The sequence below is a fragment of the Cibotium barometz genome, chromosome 4 (assembly GCF_041138505.1).
Source record: "Cibotium barometz isolate CiBa-2024 chromosome 4, ASM4113850v1, whole genome shotgun sequence".
Classification (NCBI taxonomy): domain Eukaryota; kingdom Viridiplantae; phylum Streptophyta; class Polypodiopsida; order Cyatheales; family Cibotiaceae; genus Cibotium; species Cibotium barometz.
Genome location: NC_141049.1, coordinates 3,168,901 through 3,180,395, shown reverse-complemented (window position 1 = coordinate 3,180,395; position 11,495 = coordinate 3,168,901). Strand labels below are relative to the sequence as shown.

At 44.5% G+C, this 11,495-nt stretch overlaps 1 pseudogene across 1 annotated transcript; it reads right to left on the bottom strand.

Moving 5' to 3' along the window:
• Window positions 1-7,139: 7,139 nt before the first annotated feature.
• LOC147638811 (putative pentatricopeptide repeat-containing protein At3g11460, mitochondrial pseudogene) lies at window positions 7,140-11,495 on the bottom strand (annotated as a pseudogene). Its single transcript, XR_015263770.1, has one exon. The product of XR_015263770.1 is annotated as a putative pentatricopeptide repeat-containing protein At3g11460, mitochondrial pseudogene (transcript).

The window sequence follows — 11,495 nt, the reverse complement described above, 5'->3', positions numbered from 1 at the left end:
CTCATCAATACTTGCATGGATAGCTTAAAATGTCCCTGTGAGGTGGCGGGGTTTTTTCTCAACCAAGTTTGATGGGAATATGTCTCTAAATAAGGCACAAACATAAACATAAACACAAACACAAAACCTCATCAAACGATAAAACCTAAATATGGAATGAAAGTTAGCACATTAGGACAAATAAGAATGTGGGGTGCTTACAATTGTAAGGAAACTTGGTTCTTCCATGATGCTGGGGTGGAATACGGATGTCGGCGAGCCCATACATGTGCTAGATAATAGCCACACCTTCCTCCTTTTTTGTAAACCCAAGTAACTTGCCCTTCTAATGATGATTTAAAACCCAAGTAACTTGCCCTTCTAATGATGATTTAAAACCCCTCTCTCCGTTGATGAGCATGGTGTAGACCATATACATTTGGTTGCATGAAAACCCAAGCACCCTTACGAAAGCTTTTTCCTACCCATTTCATCCTTCTTGTTGTGTAATAGAATGTCTTCAATCTCCTCCTTTAGTCTTCTTAAAGTGCTTCATAAAGCGAAAATCTGATGGATGGAGAGAGAGAGAGAGAGAGAGAGAGTTTAGAGAGGAAGATAAGGGGGAAGTAGGAGAGAGAGCTTCGGGAGGAAGCAGATTAATGTCTATAGTGGAGGAAGGAGAAGATTAGTGGCTATGCAGAGGTAAAGACATGAAGAGAGCTTGGGGAGGAAGAAGATTAGTGGCTATGGAGAGGTAGAGAGAGAAAGAGCAAGAGATCAAGAGAGAGCTTGGGAAGGGAGAAGACTAGGGGTTATGTAAGGGGAGATTAGTAAGAGGGTAGTTTGTTGGAGAGGTTTAGGAGCCTGGAAACGAGAAATAGAGGTTTAAAAATGACTTTTGGCCATATAATTTTTTTTTTGGGGGGGGGGGGGGGGGTTGAAGGAAAATGGGACCATTTTGGGGGAAGTTAAAAATTTTGAATTTTTGGGTCTTTTTGATGCACAAGAATTGAAGTGGGCCCATTTGTGAATAAGATGGGGTGGGTGGCGAGGGGCTAGAAGTTAGTGGTCCCTAAAAGTTCAAGGGGCTAGGCTACTAGCCTAGTCCCCCCCCTACTTTTCAAGTGGATAGAATGTATAGACTCCTCTTTCCCAATTGGTCCATTCCTAGTGAAATGTTAATCAAAAGGGCCCTTTTAGAGTCTAAATGCCTTCTAATAGAGCATATGAGCAATAATGATGTTAATCAAAAGGGCCCTTTTAGAGTCCAAATGCCTCCTAATAGAGCATATGAGTAATAATGATGTTTAGACTTATCTTTGATGATTTTCTTCGTAGGTTTAAGATTAACCTTCACTTGAGTTTGTTTCTAAGAAGGAGGAGGCGTCTTTCACCTCAAATAACTCTTTGATTTTTCTATAAACTTATTTGACGTTTTAGAGTAGATAATAAAGGTATCAATCCAAGGGAGTGTGATGACATAATAATACATTTTTCACCTCAAATAACTCTCTGGTTTTTATACAAAACTATATAATGTTTTAGAGTAGATAATAAGGGTATCAAACCAAGGGAGTGCGATGACATAATAATACATTCCTTTAGCAAGTTGAACCCTCAATGGTCCAAAAACATTAGCATGATTAGCATTAATTATACAATTAACAAAGGTAACTTTTTTGTTGACAAAGTAGGATTTAATTTGCTTCAAATCTCAGTTTTAAGCCTTCAAAAGTGTTAACCACTCTATTGGTTAACATGGTTTCGTCCACTCGATGGACTGTAAGGCGTTTTGTCATCTTATGGGCACTTAACTTATGATGGTGCTAGAACATATAAAGTAGTCTTTCCACACGCTTAATATCAAATAGAAAAAGTCTATGAACTTAGTGTACATAGTTGCTTAAGATTAGTAATAAAAAATGAGCTATTTTAAGTTTGACCAGCCTAGTGTGAAAACTAATCATTTGTATAATATCATTTTGTACAATAAGCAATACACAATCATTGCCTTGTAATAGTTTACTTGTGAGATCTCCTCATTCTTGCTTGCCTGCTACTATAAAATCTTGCTTGCTTGATGAATGGATGCTAGATAGCAGGCACCATTGTCAATGGCAGAGACTGAAAACATTACTAAAGGGAAAATTCGAGAGAGAGAGGACAGTCTTCCAGCTTCTCTATTTCTACACCATTGAGATCTCATGGAAGGTGACCTCAGGGCTTCCTTCAATGAGATAATGGTTACAGGAGCCATGCCGGAGAGGTTGTTGGAGGGTTTGATCCACTTGATTCCCAAGGCCTAGGTGGTGTGACAGATTGGAGATCCAGCAGTGGAGACCTATAACCCTCTTAGGGACTAGCTACAAAATTCTAACCAAGGCCATCAACCGAAGATTGCAACCCTTTCTCCCCGACTTAATTCATGGTAAATAGATCGGCTTCAATCTGGATCGGAGTGTTTTGGACAATATCTTCACATTTTGGGAGGCGACTACATCGGCTAGGATGCAGCAGCAAGATCTGATTGTGCTTCTTCTCGATTTTGAGAAGAAAGCCTATGACAGAGTAGATTGGGGCTTTCTGGAGGGGATGATGTGGAGGATGGGTTTCCTAGAGGAGTGGGTCCGAGATGTATCGGCTTCTCATAGGCAGGTTCGTATTCAGGGTGCTAGAGGTGATAGATTTCCGCTTTCATGAATCAGTTTGGCAGGGGACCTTATCTCTTCCTATTCATTACTGAGGCCACCATGAGCAGTTTTGTCTCTACCTAGAAGACCAGACTCCAAGGATTGCGTCTCCCATCCGATTACAAGAGGAGCTTCTTGATTTCGAGTACATAGGAGCAAACCTGTTGGGCCAAGGGGAAGCTCTAGAGATTTGCCGAGGTGATTGTGATTTTTTGTCGTGCATTTAACGCACAAATCAATTGGCATAGCTCCTATGGATTTTGGGTTGGCTCATCGCCTGCCCCGTCTAGTTGAGGCTTTTGAGTGGGTCCCGAGGGGAACTCCAGCTCGCTATCTCGGATGCCAGGTTGGCATTGACATCTGCCTTGATTAGCAGCTTGCCCCCTTCCTTTGAGCATTCAGAAGAAGCTATTATACTTGAGTTCGGCCAGGCTTTCCCTAGTAGTAGGCCAGGCAGCGGTGGCGAACCAATCCTGGGGGGCCCTTGGCCTCAGAGAATGAGATGGATCTTCACAGAGATGTGGGCATGTGGCTTTAGCCCAGCATTTGAGGACATATTTGCAACTAGTCTCTTGCGTGCTTGGGATCATCTCTGGTTGGTCCTGCGAAGAGTAGCTTCGGCAACCTTTGATCTAGAATCCTTTGGTCCGTTTTCCTAGCAGTCACATACTCAGGGCTCGCTCACACGTATCTTGGGGAGCCTTGAGTACGGGTCCCACTAGGTCACTTGGAGATTAGCTTTCATTCACACAACTACCCCAAGAGGCTTAGGAGAGAAGCCTTATTGGGATCTAGGGCAGAGACCGACTTAGCCTCGCGACATCGACTCTTCCATCCCTCCTGAGTGGCGGGCCCTGATATTGGATCCTTCTCCTCTGAGTGGTGGCTGGGAGTGGTGAGTCCACTGACCAACAACATGGTTATTCCCCCCTCTCCCCATTGTATGAGATAGCCTTCTCCTCCTAGAGCGGCCAGCCAGAGGAGAAGTGCATCCTTCTCTTTGTTCGTCTTGACTCGCGTATCCCTTTGGAGATAGATTTGTACCTAGTAACTTTGGTTGTTTTTCTCAGTAACCAAGAGAAGGATCTTTCCCCCCAACAAAAAAAAAGAAGAAGAAGTAAGACGACGGATGCTCTTCTAACTTTATTGGTAAGCCAATTGTTGGGAAAAGTACACTTACGAATGAGATAATAGGCCAATAGCTATCCATTGTCACAAACAAGCCACAAGACAACATGACATTGAATACTCAGCATCTGTTCAGGTCTTGGCTACCCAATGATTCTCTATGACACTCCTGGCATGATTGTGAAGAGAATGAATAAGTTGGATGAAATGACGATGCAGAATGTACAGACTGCAGTACTTAATGCTGATTGTGTCTTTGTTATAGTGGATGCAGAATGTACAGACTGCAATACTCAATGCTGATTGTGTCCTTGTTATAGTGGATGTTGTCGAAGCTCCTCAAAAGGTGATTGACATGCCCATAACATTATTCAAAGCAGGCCAATGCGAATAAATGTGACGACAAAAAATTCCTTAGGTACACCTTAACAATACAATTCAAAAGCTTATACTTCCTACCAAACTGTGGCCTCGGTTTTTCGTCAGAAATAGATCCAGAAAATACAACAGTGTTGTTGGTGGACTAGATCTGAATGTTAACGATCAAGATCTGTGACAAATTTTCAGTCACCGGGTCTGCTTATGCCTACAACAATTACACTGGTTCTCGGAACTATCCTCAGTAGTGGTTTTATGTATTTGAACATGGGGACGAGTTGGAGAGGGCCCAGATACTCGACTAGCCAGCCACCGGCAAAGCCCACAATCGGCTTCCTTAAAAGCCACCAAACAAAGCTACAAGCCCTAAATGCGCCGCTGGCGCCCAACCCTGAATTCGGCATGAGTGCAAGCAACCAACCGGTACACCAACAACAAGGCAACACCGCCACTGACAAGCAGCAACAACCGGTGAGAAGAAGACCCCATCCAGTGAGAAGAAGATGACATCCGACCACTACCGTCATTCCAGCAAGAGACGCCCCCTGCACAACATCGTTCTTCTCGAAAAACCAATAGATGCAGGTAGAACACTTCTCACCCTCCTTTTATTGCTTATTTTGGCTCCCCGCTGAGTGGGTAGAGCTGATGTTCAATTGGGTCCAAAAGCCTATTCGCGGACAATCCAAATCCCTTTCCGACCATGCCACTCCACTATACACATACACCAAGCACTAACACAGCACTACTCACATAATGACCGTGCACTTACCAAAAACCTAAGGACTTAATTTATTGCACATAAGTAATCTCTATGCACACATAACGAATTGTGCACTTACCAAAAACATAAGGAACCTTCGTGTACACATCATGGCGAACGACGCCACATCCTTTTGCCACCAACAGTTAGGCACTCTAACATTGTATTCCATCCTTGCACGCAACATCCCTACCTCATGCCAACACTTTGCATGCTTACCTTCGATCCAGTCGTCTCGCCTTATCTGCACAGTTCATTCACGAATCTACATTGAGCCTCCTCACCGACAATCGTCCGGATACATTACTGGATGAGAGGACCATGGCGGGCGCAAGCCTAGCCCATGGTACACGACCCATCGCCTAGACCTTCCCAAATCAGCATGCAGAGCAGAAACCTTCCATAGCCTCGTCTTCGACCACACCACCCATGCAATCCACCCTCCATGTGCTCAACAACACCAAATCCCTCGAGCCACAGCGGCCTCCCAACTCTATTGTAGCTATGGACAACCTTGCACAAAATCCACGGCCAAACAAAGTACTCCCCTAGAAAAGGGATGCCAAGTAAATGTCAAAGAAAGCAGCAAAGAGAGTCAAAGAAGGCAATTGAGTTGAAGAAGTCTTTGTGTTGGACCACCCGTACACGCACACCTTCCGTTCATTTCTCATGCATGTCACTTGTAAATTTCACTACCGACATCACATTTGTTTTCACTCCGCTCATCCACAGCACACACAAATACATGAACCTGCAACTAACCTCGTCAACACCACCCTCCAAGTACTTCTTTGGATGGGGATACCAAGGGAGACGCAAGCCTGGCCCATGGTACAACCCATCGCCTGTGCCTTTGACTCCAATTTATCACCAATATAACCTTGCCCTAGCCGATGTATTTGCCACGAAGAAGCCCAATCTCTAAGCATCACACTATGAGATCTGGGTATAATACCCTGTTGTCGTGCCAAGACGTCCTGGACCGTCATCTACCCATGCAGATCAATCCATGGTGGCCTTGATGCTCATTCTACCCATTACAGGGTGCAGACCGCTTCTACCAACCATCTCATGTTGAAGGACCATATGACATCTACAACTAATAGAGACCTAGCATGAAGAACCTCTACATCTTGCTTATCACTTTCCATGACTGCCTCGACAAGCTACTTGTCATTAGGGCTACCCAAAGCTTCCCATCACTTTGCCCTACATCTGGCTGCCAATCAGTCCTAAAATATACCACTAACCTCAGCCACCACGTTCATGGCGTATCTCGAACCATCCACTTCCCAACTTTACCACCGACTTGGGTGATGCAAGGACATGGTCACCATTAGGAAGGGGGTACGTTAAAACCACTCCGCTGGTTAACATGGTTTTGCTCGTCTGACTTACCGTAAGGTGCTTTGCTATCTTGCCATGCGAACATGCGCTTAACTTTTGTAAGGCAGCACTAGAATATATAAAGCAGCCTTACCATGCAACTAATGTTAAATAGGGAAAGTTTACGGACTTAGTGTACATAGTTGCTTAAGACTAGTAATAGAGATTGGACTATTTTTAAGTTTAGTCAGTCTAGTGTGAAAACTAGTCATTTGTATATAAGCCATTTTTGTCAATAAGCATTACACAATCATTCCCTTACAATAGTGTCCTTGTGAGCTCTCCTTCCTCTCTCTTCTTGCTTGCTTGTATGCCAGTGAATCTTGCTTGCTTAATGGATGCATGCTAGATAGGTTTGATTGATTAGCCTCTTCTTCTTCCCCCGCCTTTTGTGAGATAATACCACCGCGAAGATAGATCTCTTCTTGCCTCCATCTAGACATTGAGAGCTCTCCCTTCATCTTTTTGGCATGGAGCATTCAAGGGTGACAATGAAGTGAGAACGCAACTGAACGCAACTACAAGCTAAAGCACCCACAATGGGAAGTTCTGTTTGCAGCTTGAAAGCAAGACCCAACGATATGTTTAGGCAAGACTAAGGTAAGCTCAACTTGAACAATGAGCATGTCCCTCATAAAGTCCTCAGTCTCAATTGCAACAATTTGATTTTATTAAGCTCAATTTTACTCTCTATCTCAAATTCTACCACTGCATCCTGTTGTGGTAATTTGAACTTAAATATATTGCTATTGTAGGACTTTCTGATGATAAGAGTGACCTTCAACACTTATTAGCAATGCTCTCCATAACTCTCATTTGCAATAAAAAGCACTCACATCCAAGGATTCGGTTGATTTGTCCAAGAAAAAAACAAAGAATCTAATACTATTCATCATTTGGTGCCTCTTACATAGGCAACGTGCAAAGCACAAGGAGCCAAACTATTCCTCCTCAATCATCTCGTACATTCTCTCCCTTGATTGTATGCTAGCTTGGCTTGCTGTAGGATTAGAATCAACAATGGTGGGCTACATAAAATGCTAAGCATCTTCTCTTTCCACTTTGCATTTGTAGAGGTTTCTTTACCAAGGAAGATTCCAAGGCTCCTAGCTTTTACTATGGCTTGTACATTGCTCGAGTTACACTAAGGTTTTGGGGTTTACATTTTTGGCTTTTAGGCTCTTCCTAGGTGGATATTACTTGATTATCCTAACATACATATGGGTGTCACAAATCTGCCACCCTGCATATGGCCTTGACACACCAGATGCCTTTTAGCAGAGACTGCTTTCACTTGGGTGTGGTCTCTTCGTTGGCAGGTGCATCACTTGTGAACAAGTCGCTAGCTGGACATCAGCTCAGCCAAAACCAGTCAAACATGGCCACATCCAGATGACCTCATCCAAACCCAGCCTTGGCTTGTGTCAAGCCAACCTAATGCAGTAGATGCCCTCTGAAGTCTGACCCGAAATGCAGCTCCTCTTTCATGTATCAACACGCAACACGTTCCTCAAAACCCTGCACCACTTCAAGGCTACCTACCTTAGCAAGTTTTGCTCATACTCATCAGACAGAAAAAACACATATGGCCGCTAGTACAAAAGGATGCTCCCATTCTGCGAAGGTGTCTCGTTGAGTTCACCCTGCTCTTCCACCTGCCTGGCCCCCCGCCAGCCTCTTTCACTACTGTCTTCATCTTCTTTGGACATAGCCTGTCTGATCACCATCCAGGTGTAGTGTCCACAATCCAGGTCCAGGCTGCTCAACATGGCTTCTCCTCAAAATAGAGACCTTAAACTCAGCATGCCTGGACCTTGGCTAAGCGTGGATCATTGATTTTAGCCGTGTGTGTACTGTATGTGGCAAGCTACCAGTGGAGCATATTTCTAGTTCCTTGGTCACTTGACTCCAGCATTCCATGTGTAGCCTATGTCACATACTACCAGTAGTCCCCGCATGAACAAATTCCATCCTGCATGTAATGGAAACGCCTAGCATCCCTCACAACAATTTCTCGAGCAGCCAGCTTGGATGCAAGCTTGATAAAGGAGTGACAGTGAAGGCACACCTGTGAGTTCTTGGCAATAAATTGGGGTGTTTCCGGAGGGGTGCTAACAAGACCAAATGCCAAAGCTAGCTTCTCACTGTGACTCAAGAGCTGATGTTTGATCTCCTCATGATCTAAGAACTTCAGATTAGAGATGTCACCTGCCTCTGACATTTTCCTACTTAATGTTCGCAACTCAGCTTGGATCTCTTCAATTTGTGGGTGGGATTGATCATCATCATAAAACTCATGAACCTTACCCCCAACCTCCAGGGAGCTGTAGCATGGTCCCTGTTTCAAGCCTTTCTCCCTCATCCAAGAAATAATCCTGTCAGCGTCCTCTCCCCTACCAGCTGTAGAATAAATGTTTGAAAGCATTACATAAGGTGCCGGATCCAAAGGATCCAACTTGAAAACATGCCTTGCAGAACGTTCACCTCGCTCAACATCCACGTGGTATCTGCAAGCACCTAACAAGGTCATCCAGGACACAACATTGGGCTCAAAAGGCATGTCTCTGATCATGTTTTCAGCCTGATCCAGCATTCCAGCCCTCCCAAGTAGGTCAACCATGCAATTGTAATGATCAATAGTTGGTTTGATGGAAAGATCTTTCTTCATAAACTTAAACCAATAGCATCCTTCAGCAACCTTCCCAGAATGGCTGCATGCACAAAGAACGCTGACAAATGTGATCTGGTCCGGCAGCACCTTTTCATGCCGCATTTGGTGGAACATTTGAAGGGCATCCTTACTGTACCCATGCTGGGCATAGTTTGCAATCATCGAACTCCATGAAACCACGTCAAGCATGGGCATTTGCGTGAAAAATCTGTGTGCCTCCTTCAAATTTCCACACTTTCCATACATGTTAATAAGAGCATTCCCCACAGCAATATCATACTCTAAAGAACTGCCCATGACACAAGTGTGAATCAGCTTTCCTTTGGTTAGTGCTGCATGGCTGGCACAGGCAGAAAAAATGCAGATATAAGTGACTCTATCCGTTGCTAACCCTTCCTGCTGCATTTGATCGAAAAGCCAAAGAGCAGCTTTACTTTGCCCATTATTGGTGTAGCCTGCAATCATTTCAGTCCATGTAATGCTGTCCCGCTCAGGCATGCATTCAAAAACCTCCTGAGCATAATTGATGCTGCCACACTTCTGATACATGCCAATTAATCTATTTCCTGTAGCTACATCTAATCCACTAGTACTCGCAGCCATGCGAGCATGTGTTTCCTTGCCAAATTTTAATAATTCTGGACAGCCACAGACAGTCAAAAGGCTGACAAAGGTGCCTTTACAGGGCATCACTCCTTCCTCCAGCATTTGAGCAAAGAGATGCATAGCTCCCTTGTCTTGGACCTGTTCTGAAATCAAAACATTCCATGAAATGGCATTTCGGTCAAGCAGATTGTCAAACACTTTCCGTGCATCCTCTAATATGCGATGCTTTCTGTACATGTGGACAAGTGCATTTCCCAATATAACATCTGTATCGAATCCATAGCATGTTATGGCAGAATGAAGGTTCCTCCCCATATCAAAGACAGCCGACTCCTGGGCACATGCAGAGAGAACACTGAGAAAGGTTACCTTGTCTGGAACTTGTCCACAAGGCTGCATTCGGAAAAATAGCTGAATGGCGCTTTCACTGTGCCCATGCTGGGCATATGCAGAAATCATAGCATTCCATGAAACTGCACTGCGCTCAATCATATCGTCAAAAATTCTTTGTGCAGACTCCATACTGCCACACTTGCTGTACATATTGACAAGGGCATTTTTCAATTCCACATCTGACAGACCTATGTTGTGCATTATGAGGGCATGTATCATCTGCCCTTGGGCTAGGGTAGCCTGACCAGCACATGCAGATAGCATGTTAACATAGGTCACCTTGTCAGGCATTGTCCCTTCCCTCTGCATCTGATCAAATAGAATAAAAGCATCATTGCTTTGTCCATTCTGAACATAAGATGTTATCATCACCGTCCATGAAAGCGTATTCTTCTCCGAAACTAGTTCAAACATTCCCCGTGCATCCTCCAGGCTACCACATTTGCCATACATGTTGATGAGAGCATTCCCAAGATTAACATCCGATTCGAAGCCATATAATGTGACGAGATTATAAATCGCCTTGCCAGCAGCTAACGCTTCCTGGTTAGCACATGCAGGCAGAATACTGATGAATGTGACCTTGTTTGGTACTATTCCCTGCTGCTGCATTTGCCTAAACAATTTTAAAGCATCCTTTACCTGTTCATGCTGGGCATAGCTTGACATTATAGCATTCCACGAGGCAGTATCATGTTCAGACATGATGTCAAATGCTCTATGGGCATCAGCTAGTTTTCCGAATTTACCATACATGTTGACAAGGGCGGTACCAACAACAACATCTATTGTGATTCCACAGCTTGGGATAACAGAATGAAGCTGCTGGCCTTTGTTAAGAATGCCTAGGGCAGTGCATTCAGAGAGGACAGTGGCATATATGAACATGTCCGGCATCACCCCTTCCTGCTGCATTTGGTCAAAACATTGGAGGGCCTCATGGCCGTGGCCATGTTGGCCATAAGCTTTTATCATGTTGTTCCAGGTGAACTTATCTCTGTGATGCATTCTGAAAAGCAACTCCCGGGCGTCATCGAGGGCACCAGAATGGCCGTACATATGTAGGAGCAGATTCTCCAGAGGGTTGGAGCATTGAAGTCCAGATTCAATGATGAGGGTGTGAGCACGCTTACCGTCTGAGAGAGCCCTCGCATCCCTGAACTCTCGCAGGAGAGAGGCGTAGCTAGAAATATCAAGCTCCAAGGTCCCATCCAGTGCTTTCGTATTCTTCTGGCGACGCAGTGCAAGTGCCTGCGATGAGCCGCCATTGAGAAAACCTTTGCGATGGTTGGGATCGAGCACCTGAAACGCCTCTTTGGAGACCAGCTTTCCTTCATGCATGCCATCCGACCTCGTTGCCCTCACAATGCACGAATCCCAATTTGCGACCTTCTTGTATCGAATTATTTGGGCTTCAGCCTCTTTCATTAGAGCTAGCTGGGGAGGAAGCTGACCAAATGCGTTAAGCCCCCTTAGTAATTAACCAAAGAGATGCATGGGC